Below are 20,376 nucleotides of genomic sequence, written 5' to 3' on the forward strand. Positions count from 1 at the left end.
TTGGGAGTTGCGTTTTCCTGTTTGCGCGACTGTTGAAGTCCTAGTCGTGTCTTGTGTATCCTGTTAAAATAAATCAAATTGGTGAGGGGAAGTTCGTACGGTCACCCTGTAAGTCATCTACAGCTATTTTCCTTATCGCTGACACCGTACCATACACACAGAATCAGCGTATAGATGGTTATTATGAACTGGATTCCTGAGTTTACGCTAAAATTTTTGTTCACGTCCTATTGGCGCTGTGGAGGGGGAAACCAGAGCTTCAGAAAACGGTCGAACTCGGGTAATACATGTTTAACACTGAAATATGAGTATGTAGATGTAGAACTTGTGAGGTAACGGCTGAGTCATCGCGCCCTGAAAATATTCTAAGTTGTGAGGAAGCAGTGGCCGTACGGGCCGCGGGCCGCTCGGCAGCAACCACGTGGTCCCGGACGTTAGCTTAGCAACCGCGTGATGCCTCACAACGGCCGGTCCAGCCGCGTGGCCGGGAATTCCTTGGTGACGCTGTATGCCGATAGTGCCAAAGATGGCGGACTTCGTGAAACCATAATGGCAGACACTTCACAGTTCGTATAGAAATTAATAGTAGCCACATGAATCATGATACCTCAAAAAGAAACATGTTCATTGCCATTATTTGCACGACGATTCTAATGGTGTAAACAGATTTTCCATACATTTATTAGTTTTAACTTTAGTATCTGACGATAAATTATACAAGTAATACCCAGCAACGAATTTCCAAAATATAAACGCTTCATCCGATTTTGTCGATCGCCGTGTCTGTAGAAAGCTATTAGTGTAAACCTAAATTGTTATGAATTACAGGCATGTAACTTGAATAGAACATGAGTTACGGGAGGTCAAAGTGGCCTATTACTATCGATCGCGTCAGGCCATAAGTACTCCACAGTGACACGAACAAACGTAGCAGCATGCTTGTGTTGTTGTGGTCTTCAGTCCAGAGACTGGTTTGATGCAGCTCTCCATTTTGCTCTATCCTGTGCAAGTTTCTTCATCTCCCATTACCTACTCCAACCTACATCCTTCTGAATCTGTTTACTGTACTCATCCCTTGGTCTCCGTCTACGATTTTTACCCCCCACGCTGCCCTCCAATACTAAATTGGTGATCCCTTGATGCCTCAGAATATGCCCTACCAACCGATCCCTTCTTCTAGTCAAGTTGTGCCACAAACTCCTCTTCTCCCCAATTCTGTTCAATACCTCCTCATTAGTTATGTTATCTACCCATTCAGCATTCGTCTGTAGCACCACATTTCGAAAGCTTCTATTTTCTTCTTGTCTAAACTATTTATCGTCCACGTTTCACTTCCATACGTGGCTACACTCCATACAAATACTTTCAGAAACGACTTCCTGACAATTAAATCTAAACTCGATGTTAACAAATTTCTCTTCTTCAGAAACGCTTTCCTTGCCATTGCCAGTCTATATTTTATATCTTCTCTACTTCGACCATCATCAGTTATTTTGCTCCCCAAATAGCAAAGCTTCTTTACAACTTTAAGTGTCTCATTTCCTAATCTAATTCCGGCAGCATCATCCGATTTAATTCGACTTCATGCAGCATGCTCATAAATATATTTATTCGTCCATGTCTTTGTTTATATCCGACATATACCATTCATGAAGAAATTGGTTAAATATTTACTGTGCTTTAGAAAGCACAGAGACATTTGGCTACTGGCCTACCTGTTGATCTATTTCTTTTGATAAATGTTTATTTAATTGTTTATGCACTTGATAATGTGTATTAGAGCGTTTTTATGGTCAAGCCGTAGGAATATTTATTTCATTTCAAGTATTTACATGTGAATCCAGTATTTCGTATGTGCTTAAATATGTGCGTGGGCGCGTTGGTTAGAAGACACGGCGCGAGCGATCTAGCCAATCACAGTGCTCTTGAATGGGGAGACTGGATGGGAGAATCGTTTCCGGAGAGGACACAGGAGGACGGCACGGGAAACGGGAGGTGCTGAACGGTGCGACAGTCGGCGGAAAGACTTGGGCAGTGGAGCAGTTGGCGCGTGGTGCGGAGGATAGAAATATTTCGGAGTGTCGGCCTGTGTTCTTGTGTGATTTCTGTGGCTTCTGCAGTGAAGACGTAGTGTAGGTTTAGAAGTGAAAGTCTCGCGAGCTATGTTGTTGTTCATAACTTATTACGTGCAGTAGGAAACTATTATTTCCCTGTTATTCAACTTATATTTTATTTAATTGCCGGACCATAGACACCAATAAGTGTTTTGCAGAAATATACCGCATTCTCAAAAGTAATTCTACAATCGTACTCATCATTTAAAGTCGTTAAGATAGTACCTGCAGATCTTATTTAATTGTAATCATTCATTTATAAATTTATGTATTACATTCATAATTCGCAAATGCCGAGTGATAGAAACCTTTGACCATTCGATTCATGTGTGTATTCTTTTCGTATACTGTAGACTCAGCAGTATTCGGCCTGTAATTCGGCAACTACGTATCTCAGCCCCTAGACAACGAAACCAGCCTAAACTTGTAATGCTGTAACGTTAAGTCGGAGGGTGCGTAGTCGATTTGAAAGCTCACAAACTTATGTTGACCATTAAAATAATTCGTACATTTTATTACCACATTTGAGCAGATCTTTCACTGCACACACACACACACACACACACACACACACACACACACACACACAGATGTACATGTAGACTACAAAAGCAACGTTATGTTGTGTGATGGAGGATACTTTGTGTACCAGTGACAATTCCTGACTTTTCATGTTGGGGATGTGAATGGTGCATGGTAGGAACGGTTGCTGGTAAGCCTCCGTGTGGACCCGAATCTCTCTCATTTTCTCTTCATGGTATTATCGAGAGAGATAAGTAGGACGAAGCAATATATTGGCTGATTCGTCTAGGACTATGCCTTACCGGAATGATTACAGTAACCACACCGAGAAGCAGAACCCCTCTCTTATAACACCTGCAGCCGGAGCTGGCTGAGCGTCTCCGGGACGCACATGCGCTTCCTAAATGAACCTACAACGAAACGTGCTGCTCCTATTAGGAGCTGCATTTCTTCTATTAATCCGGTCCAGTACGAACCCTGGACTGATAATCAATATTCAAGTACAGGGTGTTTCAAAAATGACCGGTATATTTGAAACGGCAATAAAAACTAAACGAGCAGCGATAGAAATACACCGTTTGTTGCAGTATGCTTGGGACAACAGTACATTTTCAGGCAGACAAACTTTCGAAATTACAGTAGTTACAATTTTCAACAACAGATGGCGCTGCGGTCTGGGAAACTCTATAGTACGATATTTTCCACATATCCACCATGCGTAGCAATAATATGGCGTAGTCTTTGAATGAAATTACCCGAAACCTTTGACAACGTGTTTGGCGGAATGGCTTCACATGCAGATGAGATGTACTGCTTCAGCTGTTCAATTGTTTCTGGATTCTGGCGGTACACCTGGTCTTTCAAGTGTCCCCACAGAAAGAAGTCACAGGGGTTCATGTCTGGCGAATAGCGAGGCCAATCCACGCCACCTCCTGTATGTTTCGGATAGCCCAAAGCAATCACACGATCATCGAAATATTCATTCAGGAAATTAAAGACGTCGGCCGTGCGATGTGGCCGGGCACCATCTTGCATAAACCACGAGGTGTTCGCAGTGTCGTCTAAGGCAGTTTGTACCGCCACAAATTCACGAAGAATGTCCAGATAGCGTGATGCAGTAATCGTTTCGGATCTGAAAAATGGGCCAATGATTCCTTTGGAAGAAATGGCGGCCCAGACCAGTACTTTTTGAGGATGCAGGGACGATGGGACTGCAACATGGGGCTTTTCGGTTCCCCATATGCGCCAGTTCTGTTTATTGACGAAGCCGTCCAGGTAAAAATAAGCTTCGTCAGTAAACCAAATGCTGCCCACATGCATATCGCCGTCATCAATCCTGTGCGCTATATCGTTAGCGAATGTCTCTCGTGCAGCAATGGTAGCGGCGCTGAGGGGAGGTAGCTCAGCGTGTTCGGTCAGAGGGTTACATGCCCTCTGTAATAAAAAAACTGAGTCAATCGATCAACAACGAACATAAATGGATGTCTTACGACGTCCGCACCGACCAGATGCAACGAACAAAAGGGAACAAAATGAGATTACAAAAAAAAAAAAAAAGGGGGTTGCCGCGTTTGAATTTTGTATGGATGGAGGTGTAAACTCTGGCGCATGAGACGATACGTGGACGTTGGCGTCATTTGGACCGCAGCTGCAACACGGCGAACGGAAACGCGAGGCCACTGTTGGATCACCTGCTGCACTAGCTGCGCGTTGCCCTCTATGGTTGCCGTACGCGGTCGCGCACGTTCATCCGTCACGTTCCCAGTCCGTTGAAATTTATCAAACAGATCCTTTATTGTATCGCTTTTCGGTCCTTTGGTTACATTAAACCTCCGTTGAAAACTTCGTCTTGTTGCAACAACACTTTGTTCTAGGCGGTGGAATTCCAACACCAGAAAAATCCTCTGTTCTAAGGAATAAACCATGTTGTCTACAGCACACTTGCACGTTGTGAACAGCACATGCTTACAGCAGAAAGACGACGTACAGAATGGCGCACCCACAGACTGCGTTGTCTTCTATATCTTTCACATCACTTGCAGCGCCATCTGTTGTTGAAAATTGTAACTACTGTAATTTCGAAAGTTTGTCCGCCTGAAAATGTACTGTTGTCCCAAGCATATTGCAACAAACGGTGTATTTCTATCGCTGCTCGTTTAGTTTTTATTGCCGTTTCAAATATACCGGTCATTTTTGAAACACCCTGTATTTGTCTGATGAGTGTTTTATAAGGCACCTCTTTCGTGGATGGGCTGCACTTCCTGAGGGTGATTCCAACGAATATGTCATGCATTTCCCCTAACTGCGATTAGTTTTTAGTGGTCGCTGCACTTTAAATCGTTCCGAGCGCACAGTCCTAAATATCTTACGGAAGAGACTGCAATAAATGAAGAGTGGAAATGGGAAACATTGTAAGCGCCGTTTTCTCGTAAAACACGTTTCCAACACTACTGTGTTCTCGGTATTTTGTTGCATTTCCCTAGACTTGGGCGAGTGACCAAACTATGGAGAAAGTCTTCCAGACATGCGACAGTTGATGGCGCACGGTCTTTGCGTCAAACTGTGCTTCCCTCTGGAGTTCCGAAATTTAAAAGATATGAGAAGCGGCTTTAGCTGAATACAGTTGTATTAGCTGGAAAACCTGCTGCTATATATCTCTGCCTGTATTTTCACAAATAAAACGTAATCTTCAGTGTTAATGGCACTTGGAACAAAGCTTTCTTACTGCTGTTTTGTCGAAACGTGACATTTTAGAGACCATGGCTGTGTACAAAATTTACGTTGATTCTTGCAAAGAAGAAAACAGCAGCCAGCCACTGTTAATAATGTTGTTTATTTGCACAAATAACGTCTTTACCTGTTACGAACAGAGAGGTTCATTTTCAGACTGCTGTTCACATTTATATTACATTTGTTATTGTTTACACTAGTTGTTTAAAAACAGCCCATAACTAATGTAAATAACATCTATAGTTCTGACGTAATTAAATTTTCCTAACGACACTTGAGTCTCATCCTTATCTACGATAATGATGGAAGCTGAAGAAATGAATTAAAATTTGTGCGCTGGCCGAGACTTGAACATGGGTCTCCATGTTTACAGGTATGCTAGTCGTCATACCACAGCAGCATCGTGCTTAACATAGTTGCGCCGGTTCCTTGTGTCCAGTGCCGTCTCTAACACGAATTTCAGTTCGTATCTTCAGCTTATTTTCCACTTCGCAGTTCGTCACTATTGCCGAAGCTTTCCTGTATTGGAATAACACCCCAGCGTTGGACGCAATGAGGAAACCTGCCTATACCTCAGGCGTAGGTGATCTATAGACCTGATAAGATTAAATTTTCCTTGAGACATTTGAGTCTCATTTTAATTAATTTCTTCAGCTTCCATCATTATCGTGAGTGTGTCAAGCAGTACAGTACTAATACTGTCTCCTAACATTATGGGTTTGCTTTTCCTACCCATCCGCATTAACTTACATTTTTCTACATTCAGAGCCACCTGCCATTCATCATACCAACTAGAAATTTTGTCTAGGTCATCTTGTATCATCCTACAGTCACTGATCTTCGACACCTTCCTATACACCACAGCATTATCAACGAACAACCGTATACTGCTGCCCACCAATACCCCGGATTATTTATGTATGTAGAAAATAGCAACAGTCCTATCACATTTGCCTGGGGCTCCCCTGATGTTACCCCTGTCTCCGACGACCACTCGCCGTCTGGGACAACATACTGTGCTCTATTACTTAAGAAGTCTTCGAGCCAGTTACACATCGGGGAGCCTATTCCGTATGCTCGTACCTTCGTTAACAGGCTACAGTGGGGTACCGTGTCGAATACTTTTCGGAACCTAGAAATGTGGAATGTGACTGTTGCTCTTCAGTTTGCAGTATATAATGTGAGAAAAGAAAAAGCTGGGTTTCGCACGAGCGATATTTTCTAAAGCCGTGCCGATTCGTGGACATGAGCTTTTCGGTCTCTAGGGAATTTATTATATTCTAACTCGGAATGTGCTCTAGAATTCTTCAGCAAACGAATACTAAGGACATTGGTCTGTAATTTTGTGCGTCTGTTCTCTTACCCCTCATATACACAGAAGTCACCTGTTTTTTATTCCAATCGCCTGTCCCTTTGCTCTGGTGTCGAGTTTCGCAATAAATGCAAGCTAAATAGTAGCCAATGACGTAGAGTACTCTTCGTAATACCGAAATGGGATTCCATCCGGACCAGGGGACGGATTTATTTTCAATTCTTTAAGTTGTTTATCTACGCCAGGGATGCTTACTACTACGTCATCTATATGGGACATTGTGCGATGGTCAAATGAGGGTACTTTTGTATGATTCTCCTTCATGAACGATTTCTGACCGTGGAATTTAAAACTTCGACCTTCCTTTTGCTATCTTCTATTGCCAAACCAGACTGACTATGGAGTGATTGGATGTAAGCCTTAGACCCGCTTAGCGATATTACGTAAGACCAGAATTCTTTTGGGTTCTCCAGTAGATCTTTAGCCAAGGTATGACGGTGGTAGCATCGCGCGGAGACCTTTTCGCAGACGCACGAATCTCTACTAATCTTTACCTGTCGTCATCTGCGCTACATGCACGCTTCATGTCCTCTTGATATATGCCTCTCCTTGCATTAATTTTGGATGAGTTAAGTTTTTGGTTGTATGTGAGGCTTGTGCTGCACTTAAATTTGCTCTCTTACCTCTAAAAGCGCTGCACTTAAACTACTCAACCAGTCCGCTCACTCAAATTTTACGGTAAACGGAACTTAACTGCATCACAAAAAGTCATAGTTTTTTGATGCACTGATTATTTGAGGGAAAAATATACAGAAAAATATTTGTATATTGTCTTCCTTTCACCAGTCACATACTTCCTTTTTTGGGTTTTTTCTTTCAGCGGTATTTAAGGAATAGTGTAGATGTTGTCATTCAGTGAGGTGATATAGATGAGACGTCCAGTGTATGAGAGCAGAACCTATGGTAAGCGAACTAAAGCTTATGTTCCAAAACAAGAACTGGAGTATTTTCAGAATCTAAATCATCTGTAGTCCATGATCAGCCTGCAATGTATAGTGCGGATAAATGATATAGCATTCTCATTTTACGCCCTTTATATTTCATTACGGATGGCACATTGGAACAATATTTTCGGTACCCCTGTCTCTTCAAGGATGCTAACTTCACTACATCTGTTATAGTTTTCATTGTGCGAGATATATGATCGGAGTGAGTAGCATGTTTGTTGATCCGTCTGGCAGTTTTGTGAGCAAGGCCCGCCGCATTGCAAAACGTCCTCTATGCAAAGTAATGGTGCATTTTTTTTCTAAATCGCTTTGTTCTCTTATGTAAACGCAGCTTATTAAGGATCCCAGACCAACAAACAGTTTGCAAAAACTGCTTGAATGAGGATTTCGTAAGTGATCTCTTTCGTGCTCCAATTGGACTTCCTTGGGATTTGTCCAACTGCCTACCGCATGGTCCACCTTAAACTGCAGTGGACAGGAACTCGTAGATAATAGAAAGCTGTGACTCATTCACGTTACTGATCGTCTAGTCAAGCGGCACTGCACCTTGTCGTCTATTTATTTCCAATACAGTACGTTTATTTATGTTTTGAGTCAGTTGTAAATATTTGTGCCAGTTGCTCGTCATTTGCAAGTCCCTCTCATTTTCGCTACGAGTATTCAACGACGCCTGATGTCACCTCGCTGCACTCAATAAGGTATTTTTTGTGTTAAAAATATCATTTAGATTGTTGCTATTCTGAGCGATTACAGCATTCAAATAGCGTTTTCGGTCAATATTCTTACAAAATATGTGCTATCTTTGTAGAAGTAGAACTAAAAAATCCTTAAATTTCAGTATTTGATCACGTTATCAAAAAAGTTCTTATTGCCTAAAGCTCTCTGATGCTGTTACATACTAGGAATAAGACGATGCTACACGTGCGTTATAGGAGTGTTAGCTGAAATTACTAGTTTCTGCAGACTTTTGTGCAAACAGTTTAGTTATTTAGTGGAAGAAAACGCATTTACAACATTTAAGTATCAAATGGAAAGGAATTTTGTGGAGTCTGGTGGCGGAAACCCTCTGAAAATTGATGCGTTTATGATCTCTTTGTCCTTGAGAAAATGCAAAACAAACAGATTTTTATGTTTCGGAAATCGGAAAGGCGAAAACTGCATGGCAAGGCCATTGCGACACAGCAGTAAGTCGCAGAATCGTCTTAGGATTGAGGGAATCTGGAACTTGCTCGGACCATGCTGGAAAAGTTTTCCAGGGAAGCTTGTGAAAGCCTACACAACAAAACACAGTGGAAACCTTTTTATTGAGAAGATAACTCTGACTCTTAATTCCTGTGGTTGTTGCTAGAAATATTACTTTTTCCTGGTACCTCTCTTCTCAATTTTCATGTTTTCAGACAGCGTAATAAGGCTCATGGGAAACTGCAGGACATCGTCGTGTTTACTTTCAATGGCTTTACGCATTGTCGTTTTTCTGTTCCTCCGGGTCATTTATCCAAACCATAGTAAAATTATGACTGTGGAACATACTGCTGACATAGAAAAATCTTAAACTACGTATTGTTCTACTCCATACTTAACTGCTGTTGAAAGACTATAACTTAAAAATGGTAAAACAGCAATAACTTTCACTTAATCGTAATGCCCTGTTCTTACTACATTTCCTCGTTGGTTCCAAGCAATGTTAAATATATCTCCCCGTCAAAATCATATAGCTTGGCAACGGAATCAATGGAAACAGCCGGAAGTGCCAAATTATTGTCTTCAACGATTTCTTGGGAAGAATAATGTGGTCGGAAACTATTGAATGTATTCTAGATTTTTCAGGCTTGAAATACAGTTTCTTGCCACCATCCTTATGATTCATCTCAAATTTATCAGGTGTCTAATGAACATAAAAATATGAAAATAGATATGATAATCCAGAGTTTAAAGCTTTTGCATAAGTGCATTAAAAATAAACTTAAGTAGACAGTAATATAGAGCGAAAAAAAGACATGCTCCGAAGGAAGATTGATCTTGCGAACATTGCATTGGAAACTATTTTTACCCGGCCGCGAGTTACTGTATCTGAGTCTGAAACGGAAAAGAAAGAAAAGAGAAAGCACACATTTATAATATGTATGGAAATTGGTTGCACGTCACAGTCTTCTTCCCCCTGTCTCTGCCTGTCTCCTGTTCCACATATGTTTGACCACCTGCTCCTTCTTCCCCCTCTCTCTTAGCATAACCTTCTCCTCCCATCCCTCTCTCTTTCGATCTCCTCCTACTCCCACTCCTCTGTTACTCACCTCCCCCCCCCCTCCTTTTACATTATATCTTGTTGATTGTTATTGCAAATTCAGATTATGCAGTAGTCGTTGTAGTAGTATTCTAATCAAAAGCCGATAACCTGGAAATACAACTTTCCTTTTTTTCTGTGACACCCATCCGCGAGACAAAGAAAAATTAAGAAATTACACATTATTGTTTACTCAATATATATATATTACACGTACAGCATCGTCTTATTCCCAACACGTAACGTCATCACAGCTTCAAGCAATAAGAGCTTTTTCGATAACGTGATCAAATCTTGAAATTTAATAATTTTTAAGCTCTAATATATACGGCAGAAGAAATTTGTATAACAGTATACATGCCCCACTATCGTAATTAAAATTGGCTGCGACAAAGTAAACGAAACAGCATATTCAAACAGCAGAGCACTTTTTTTTTGTCGATTCGCTTCTGACAGATAACCTGTACATTATTGTTTACAAAAAAGGTACTATGTGAGACTTTTGGTAACAATGTTGCCCATTTACATATCACTCATCTCTTCATACAGGATGGTCAGAAACAGTCTGAAAAGCTTGTAAACGGGTTTCAGGGTAGGTTGTGCCAGGATATTACTGTTAAGAAAAAAGATTCGTTATGTTGCGCCGTTCGTGAGTTAATTAGTATTGAAGTTAGCCAAATCAGTCCGTTTAGCACGCAGATTAAAGCGGACTCGACATACAATTAGTATCAGTTGTTCTCATAGCGTAGATGATTCCGCACGAGACTGCTCAGCCTTCGGTTACTACCGTCCAACGTCCCATTTTTGCATCACTCTATTTTAGGAACTCAAACGAAGAACATGTTTGGCGATAACATCATTAGCAGGCCACTTGAATTAGCGTGCACAACTGCCTCACTGAGTAATGTCTGTGTTAATTAACTCGAAAAGGAGCAACGTATCGCAGTTGATCCTGCAACACAACCTACCTCGCGAAACATCACAAGTTTTTCAGGCAGTTTCTGACCACTCTATACAGGGTGTTACAAAAAGGTACGGCCAAACTTTCAGGAAACATTCCTCACACACAAAGAAAGAAAATGTGTTATGTGGACATGTGTCCGGAAACGCTTACTTTCCATGTTAGAGCTCATTTTATTACTTCTCTTCAAATCACATTAATCATGGAATGGAAACACACAGCAACAGAACGTACCAGCGTGACTTCAAACACTTTGTTACAGGAAATGTTCAAAATGTCCTCCGTTAGCGAGGATACATGCATCGACCCACCGTCGCATGGAATCCCTGATGCGCTGATGATGATGATGTTTGGTTTGTGGGGCGCTCAACTGCGTGGTTATCAGCGCCTGTACAATTACCCAATCTTCGCTCAGTCCAATTTCGCCACTTTCCTGGATGATGATGAAATGATGAGGACAACACAAACTCCCAGTCATCTCGAGGCAGGTGAAAATCCCTGACCCCGCCGGGAATCGAACCCGGGACCCCGTGCTCGGGAAGCGAGAACGCTACCGCGAGACCACGAGCGGCGGACCCCTGATGCGCTGATGCAGCTCTGGAGAATGGCGTATTGTATCATAGCCGTCCACAATACGAGCACGAAGAGTCTCTACATTTGCTACCGGGTGTGCGTAGACAAGAGCTTTCAAATGCCCCCATAAATGAAAGTCAAGAGGGTTGAGGTCAGGAGAGCGTGGAGGCCATGGAATTGGTCCGCGTCTACCAATCCATCGGTCACCGAATCTGTTGTTGAGAAGCGTACGAACACTTCGACTGAAATGTGCAGGAGCTCCATCGTGCATGAACCACATGTTGTGTCGTACTTGTAAAGGCACATGTTCTAGCAGCACAGGTAGAGTATCCCGTATGAAATCATGATAACGTGATCCATTGAGCGTGGGTGGAAGAAACTAAAATGAGCTCTAACATGGAAATGAAGCGTTTCCGGACACATGTCCACATAACATCTTTTCTTTATTTGTGTGTGAGGAATGTTTCCTGAAAGTTTGGCCGTTCCTTTTTGTAACACCCTGTATATTATACACTGAGGGGAAGAAAACTGCAGCAGCAAGAAGCATTTCTGCAACATAAGCATAAGTTGGCAGGTACGTTTCTACATCTGTAAGATGATGTCTGTTCATGTTTCGCGCCAGTCACATAAGTGGCACTAGTAGCGCCATTAGAAGACGCTGTAACGGTCGTGAGCGTTGTTAGTTGCCTTTGAGATTGGGTGTGGTCAGTTCATGTTAGACAAGAATGCTTTAGAGGGTACAAAGACGCCATTATCGCCACCGCACTGAGTTTGAACGAGGTCGTGTAATCGGGCTATGAGAAGCTGGTTGATCCTTCTGCTCTGTCTATTCTATTCCTTTGGGCCTTTGTCCCGCTTCAATGCGGGGTCGGCCTTGTTACTATGGATTTAGCAGTGTTAGATACAGAGGGTGGCCGGATGCCCTTCATGTCACCACCCCAAACCCCCTGTGACGGAATTGGTGCACCCCAGCTGTCTGCGTCTAGTGTGAGCCATGAAATAGCGCGAACGTTTCCAAATGTCTGCGAGTCGTGTAACTGAGGCGGAACGTGGGAACCAGCTCGGAATTTACCCAGCGGGATGTGGAAAACCGCTGGTTGATCCTTCTGCGATATAGCGAAAAGACTTGGCAGGAATGTATCCACTGCACATGACTGCTGGCAACAGTGGTCACGAGAATGTAAGGTCGCGAGAAGACCTGGCTCCGGATGGCGACGTGTCACTACCTGGAAGGAAGACCATTATGTTTAGCGCATGGCTCTGGCGCATCGCACCGTATCTGCAGCAGCAGTTTATGCAGCAGTTGGCATCACAGTGACACAACGAACTGTTACAAATCGGTAACTTCAAGGACAGCCCTGAAGAAGGAGCCCTGTAGAGTGCATTCCACTGATCCCAAAGCACCACCATTTGCGACTTCAATGGTGTCAAGCCGAAGCTCACTGGAGGGCAGAAATGGAGGTCTATTGTGTTTTCTGATGAAAGTTAGTTCTGCCTCGGCGCCAGTGATGGCCCTGGGTTGGTTAGAAAGAGGCCATATCAGCAGTTTTGTTCTGGGACGCGATTTCGTATGACGTGAGGAGCACTCTCGTGGTTATCCCACGCATGCCTGACAGCAAATCTGTACGTTAGTCTGATGAGTCGACCTTTCGTGCTGCCATCCGTGAACAGCACTCCAGTGGGTGTTGTCTAACAGGGTAACGATCACCCACGTACCGCTGTTGTAACCGACCATGCTCTACAGAATTTCGACATGCTGCGTTGGCCTGCTCAATCACGAGATCTGCCTCCAATTGACCACATATGGGACATATTTCTGATATGGATCTCTATGAGCGATTTACAGATTGTTGTTGTTGTTGTTGTGGTCTTTGATCCAGAGACTGGTTTGATGCAGCTCTCCATGCTACTCTATCCTGTGCAAGCTTCTCCATCTCTCAGTATCTACTGCAACCTACATCCTTCTGAATCTGCTTAGTGTATTCATCTCTTGGTCTCCCTCTACGATTTTTACCCTCCACGCTGCCCTCCAATACTAAATTGGTGATCCTTTGATACCTCGGAACATGCCCTACCAACCGATCCCTTCTTCTCGTCAAGCTGTGCCACAAATTTCTCTTCTCCCCAATTCTATTCAGTACCTCCTCATTAGTTATGTGATCTACCCATCTAATCTTCAGCATTCTTTTGTTGCACCATATTTCGAAAGATTCTATTCTCTTCCTGTCCAAAGCATTTATCGTCCATGTTTCACCTCCATACATGGCTACACTCCATACAAATACTTTCAGAAACGACTTACTGAAACTTAAATCTATACTCAGTGTTAACAAATTTCTCTTCTTCAGAAACGCTTTCCTTGCCATTGCCAGTCTACATTTTATATCCTCTCTACTTCGAGCATCTCCCCAAATAGCAAAACTCATTTACTACTTTAAGTGTCTCATCACCTAAACTAATTCCTCAGTAACGCCCAACATAATTCCACTACATTCCATTATCCTCGTTTTGCTTTTGTTGATCTTATATCCTTCTTTCAAGACACTGTTCTTTCCGTTCAACTGCTCTTCCGGGTCCTTTGCTGTCTCTGACAGAATTACAATGTCATCGGTGAACCTCAAAGTTTTTATTTATTCTCAATGGATTTTAATTCCTACTCCGAATTTTTCTTTTGTTTCCTTTACTGCTTGCTCAATATACAGATTGAATAACATCGGGGATAGGCTACAGCCCCATCTCACTTCCTTCCCAACCACTGCTTCCCTTTCATGCCCCTCGACTCTTATAACTGCCATCTGGTTTCCGTAAAAATTGTAAATAGCCTTTCACTCCCTCTATTTTACCCCTGCTACCTTCAGAATTTGAAGCTTTCTCTAAGTCTACAAGTGCTAGAAACATAGGTTTTCCTTTCCTTAATCTACCTTCTAAGTTAAGTCATATGGTCAGTATTGCCTCACGTGTTAAAACGTTTCTACGGAATCCAAACTGATCTTCCCCGAGGTCGGCTTCTACCAGGATTTCCATTCGTCTGTAAAGAATTCGCGTTAGTATTTTGCAGCCGTGACTTATTAAACTGATAGTTCGGTACTTTTCACATATGTCAACACCTGATTTCTGTGGGATTTTAATTATTACATTCTTCTTGAAGTTTGAGGATCTTGCTCACCAGAAGGTAGAGTTTTGTCAGGGCTGTCTCTCCCAAGGCAGTCAGTAGTTCTAATGGAATGTTGTCTACTCCCGGGGCTTTGCTTCGACTTAGGTCTTTCAGTGCTCTGTCAAGCTCTTCACGCAGTATCGTATCTCGCATTTCATCTACTCCTTCCACCTTTCTGCTTTCCCTTGTTTGCTTAGAACTGGGTTTCAGTCTGAGTCCTTGATATTCATACAAATGGTTCTCCTTCCTCCAAAGGTCTCTTTAATTTTCCTGTAGGCAGTATCTATCTTACCCCTAGTGAGATTTGCCTCTACATTCTTACATTTGTCTTGTAGCCATCCCTGCTTAGCCATTTTGCACTTCCTGACGATCTCATTTTTGAGACGTTTGTATTCCTTTTTACCTGCTTCATTTACATTTTACGAATTTTCACCATGTTTCAGCAACTTTTGTAGTTTTTTAATGCGGTTCTACGAACTATTTATGACCCATTTTCCGAAACGTAGATTCCAATATACGATACACTGTGAATGTGCTACACGACAATAGAAGAAACATGATAAGCAGTCACGTCACTGGTACCACGTGACAGAAGTGGAGCCTTTTAGCGGGCTTTCATATTATTCGAATTTTTTTTTAATACTAAAATTCATGAGGGCAAAAAGCATGTTGCGAGCATAAAATGACGTGGTTAACTGCTTAAGACGATTTTCAGAAAACTATCGTGCATCCTGTTGAATGGGCTGTGAACAGTCTAATAGAGCTAAAGACATTATCCGTTACGTTATTTACGTATACATATCGTGAAGAGCTGAGGACCTCTCACGCTTCTTGGAGCTACGCTGGAAGGGGCCTCTCACTCTGGTGGCGCTTTTGCATTAAGAACGACGAAGTGAGTTTGCTTGGAATTCTCCAGTACAATGTCACATCTGTGCGGATACTTAGTGTGCACGTATCCGAACGCAATATGTGTTCCTTCGTCGTACAAGAAATCTGTATCATCTTAAAGACTTGAATGATCTACGCCTTTTTTCAGTTACATGTCACACATCGTTGTTTCGGTGACATATGGTAAACTGACTGTAGAAGTCGGACACAGCTAACGTACAACATAACGCTCATTGTATATAGATCTGTGGCCTATCCTGCCTCGTAAGTATATGTAAGTTGTTTTTCTTTCTGCCCTCACCTACTTCTGCGTCTGTCATTTTAGTATCGATGAGATGGTCAACCCTAAAATGCAGTTTCTAATATTCTTCCTTGAAGCAATTTCTAAAGATAAAATTAATATTTCGATCTCCATTGTACCGCTATTTTCGTCGGTACCGTAACAGTCAACAGGCACTTTAATAAATGAATGTGTTCCATTGACGGATTTTGAGTGAGATCACAACAGTTGAGAATTTTTTGACAGTTCAGCAGGTAGGATCATGCTTTTAGATTCACTGAACCCCTATCGCGTAGTCGCGTCCTAGGTCTGTTTGTTAACTAGGGTTCGACTTAGTATAAATCTGCTATATAGCTCTCTCAGCTTTCCTAGCAACTTTCTAAAGTTGTTCATCTATCGTGGGTCCCTCCCATCCCTTACTATCTTCCATGGCACAAACGTATCTACACTCCTGGAAATTGAAATAAGAACACCGTGAACTCATTGTCCCAGGAAGGGGAAACTTTATTGACACATTCCTGGGGTCAGATACATCACATGATCACACTGACAGAACCACAGGCACATAGACACAGGCAACAGAGCATGCACAATGTCGGTACTAGTACAGTGTATATCCACCTTTCGCAGCAATGCAGGCTGCTATTCTCCCATGGAGACGATCGTAGAGATGCTGGATGTAGTCCTGTGGAACGGCTTGCCATGCCATTTCCACCTGGCGCCTCAGTTGGACCAGCGTTCGTGCTGGACGTGCAGACCGCGTGAGACGACGCTTCATCCAGTCCCAAACATGCTCAATGGGGGACAGATCCGGAGATCTTGCTGGCCAGGGTAGTTGACTTACACCTTCTAGAGCACGTTGGGTGGCACGGGATACATGCGGACGTGCATTGTCCTGTTGGAACAGCAAGTTCCCTTGCCGGTCTAGGAATGGTAGAACGATGGGTTCGATGACGGTTTGGATGTACCGTGCACTATTCAGTGTCCCCTCGACGATCACCAGTGGTGTACGGCCAGTGTAGGAGATCGCTCCCCACACCATGATGCCGGGTGTTGGCTCTGTGTGCCTCGGTCGTATGCAGTCCTGATTGTGGCGCTCACCTGCACGGCGCCAAACACGCATACGACCATCCTTGGCACCAAGGCAGAAGCGACTCTCATCGCTGAAGACGACACGTCTCCATTCGTCCCTCCATTCACGCCTGTCGCGACACCACTGGAGGCGGGCTGCACGATGTTGGGGCGTGAGCGGAAGACGGCCTAACGGTGTGCGGGACCGTAGCCCAGCATCATGGAGACGGTTGCGAATGGTCCTCGCCGATACCCCAGGAGCAACAGTGTCCCTAATTTGCTGGGAAGTGGCGGTGCGGTCCCCTACGGCACTGCGTAGGATCCTACGGTCTTGGCGTGCATCCGTGCGTCGCTGCGGTCCGGTCCCAGGTCGACGGGCACGTGCACCTTCCGCCGACCACTGGCGACAACACCGATGTACTGTGGAGACCTCACGCCCCACGTGTTGAGCAATTCGGCGGTACGTCCACCCGGCCTCCCGCATGCCCACTATACGCCCTCGCTCAAAGTCCGTCAACTGCACATACGGTTCACGTCCACGCTGTCGCGGCATGCTACCAGTGTTAAAGACTGCGATGGAGCTCCGTATGCCACGGCAAACTGGCTGACACTGACGGCGGCGGTGCAGAAATGCTGCGCAGCTAGCGCCATTCGACGGCCAACACCGCGGTTCCTGGTGTGTCCGCTGTGCCGTGCGTGTGACCATTGCTTGTACAGCCCTCTCGCAGTGTCCGGAGCAAGTATGGTGGGTCTGACACACCGGTGTCAATGTGTTCTTTTTTCCATTTCCAGGAGTGTATAATATGGCCTACAGTTCGTCAATTTCTGCCAGAGATCTTCCTCATTCTCCTGTCCAGTCCTAAATGTTTCCTGTTGGCTGCGTAGATAGATTTTAATTATTTGCTAGCATCGGTTAAGCAGAATTACGTTTCTGTATTTTTTAACTTTCCGTCCGATACCAATGACAAACGATGTTATAGAAGCCTTGTGGATGCTGATTCTACATCTGGGTTCAATAGGTTCTGACAAGCGCGTTGCCACCAGCAAACGATGTGAAAATCTTTCCTCCTCCTTCTATTGGAATGAGTAAGACTATCGTCTTTAGTGACAAAAATATTCTATTTTTTCAGCCAATAACTGGTTGAATTCGAGAGAGTACATATTTGACAGACAAGACATACATCGGTATCGTATTTCTTTTATGAACTACGAGGCGTGTTTTTTAAGGAAGTAACGTTTTGAAATTAAAAAAAGACGTGCTAACATATGTTCAATATTTTATTTTTATATGAAAGCCTGTCCGAGGCATTTTGCTCTGATTGTTGCCAGCATCATATTTAAAGTACCAGGGAAGCAGGTCGCTAGCCTTACTTACCCCGAGTTCCATTGGGTTTTACCCCTAACGGCTGAGGGACTAACCAGTGGATTTGGTAGTCTTTGCCGTATGAGCACAAAGGTGACCACGATTCAGAATATGTCCGAGATGCCCAGCCTTATTCCAAAGTAACTGGTATCCAGACTGTCAGGACCACTTACTTGGCCACTCATACGTTGCCTGTGGTTCATGAACTAGGACATGACTACAGGAACCCACACCATGAACCACGGATGGATTCAGGTTACCTTATCAACAAGGTTGAGGTTACGGATATGAAAGTAGCTAGGATGATTGCAGGTACTAGTAGATGGGAACAATGGCAGGAGGGTGTGCACAATGAGGAAATCAAAGAAAAACTGGGAATGAACTCTATAGATGTAGCAGTCAGGGCGAACAGGCTTAGATGGTGGGGTTATGTTACACGCATGGGAGAAGCAAGGTTACCCAAGAGACTCATGGATTCAGCAGTAGAGGGTAGGAGGAGTCGGGGCAGACCGAGGAGAAGGTACCTGGATTAGGTTAAGAATGATTTTGAAGTAATTGGTTTAACATCAGAAGAGGCACCAATGTTAGCACTGAATAGGGGGTCATGGAGGAACTGTATAAGGGGGGCTATGCTCCAGACTGAACGCTGAAAGGCATAATCAGTCTTAAATGATGATGATGATGATGATGAAAGCCTGTACCTTAATCTACTTTTCTACATAATTTTCGTCAATATTGAGGCACTCGTCATAGCTTTGTACCAGTTTTTGAATACCCTCCTCATAAAGTCTGCCGCATGACTCTTTAACCACTGCATCACCACTGTTTTGACTTCGTCATCGTCTTGAAGACACTGATTGCCTAGGTGTTTCTTCAAGTGCAGGAACAGATGGTAGTCACTGGGCGCAAGATCGGGGCTGTACGGAGGATGATCTAGAGTTTGCCATCGAAAAGATGTGATGAGATAATTGGTCTGATTCGCCAAATGTGGACGGGCATTGCCTTGCAGCAAAACGATGCCCTTGCTCAACTTCCATGGACTGTTGCTTTGATTCTGGTGTGACGTAGGCCACCCATGTTTCATCGCCTGTAACAATTTGGCTTAAGGAATCATCACCGTCGTTGTGGTACAGCTCAAGGAAAGTCAGTGCACTGTCTAAACGTTTGGTTTTGTGCACATCCGTCAACATTTTCGGTACCAACGTGCGCACAATTTTCGGTAATTCAAGTGCTCGGTCACAATTCCATACAAAACACCACGAGAAACATTAGGAAAGTCATCCTGCAAGGAGGAAATCGTAAAGCGTCTGTTTTCTCTCACCTTATTGTCCACTTCCTGCACCAAACTTTCATTAACGACCGAAGGACACCCACTCCGTTGTTCATCATGCACATTTGCGCGGCGCCGGCCGCGGTGGTCTAGCGGTTCTGGCGCTGCAGTCCGGAACCGCGTGACTGCTACGGTCGCAGGTCCGACTCCTGCCTCGGGCATGGGTGTGTGTGATGTCCTTAGGTTAGTTAGGTTTAAGTAGTTCTAAGTTCTAGGGGACTTATGACCTAAGATGTTGAGTCCCATAGTGCTCAGAGCCATTTTGAACCACATTTGCGCGGCCATCTTTAAATGCTCTCACTGACATTCTTACCATTCCATCAATCATAATGTTTTCTCCGTAAACTGCATAGATCTTACGATGAATATCAATCGCTTTTAGGCCTTTAGCACTAAGATATAACAGCACGTACTTCACAGTCCGCGGAACTCATGATTATCGGAGGCATCTTAAACACTCAGTACGCAACGTTAACAAGGAAGAATCAGACTGTAATGGCGTCAGTGCAAAGATTAAGGTACAGGCTTTCATGTAAAAATAAAATTATTGAGATACCTTAGCACGAATTTTTTTAATTTCAAAATGGTACTTACTTTAAAAAACACGCCCCGTATGTCTCATTTAATATTTGTCACTTAAAACCATAATTAACATAATCCAAGATAATTCAAAATCATACATTAGTCTCAGTAGTATTTCCTCAACAATTTCTTAATCTACAACGTCATGCTAACGAGCAGTAAAAAAATATCATCGACTGCGAATCAAAAATATACCCAGTAAGTTCTC

Source organism: Schistocerca cancellata, chromosome 1 (genome assembly GCF_023864275.1).
Source record: "Schistocerca cancellata isolate TAMUIC-IGC-003103 chromosome 1, iqSchCanc2.1, whole genome shotgun sequence".
In the NCBI taxonomy this organism is placed as follows: Eukaryota; Metazoa; Arthropoda; class Insecta; order Orthoptera; family Acrididae; genus Schistocerca; species Schistocerca cancellata.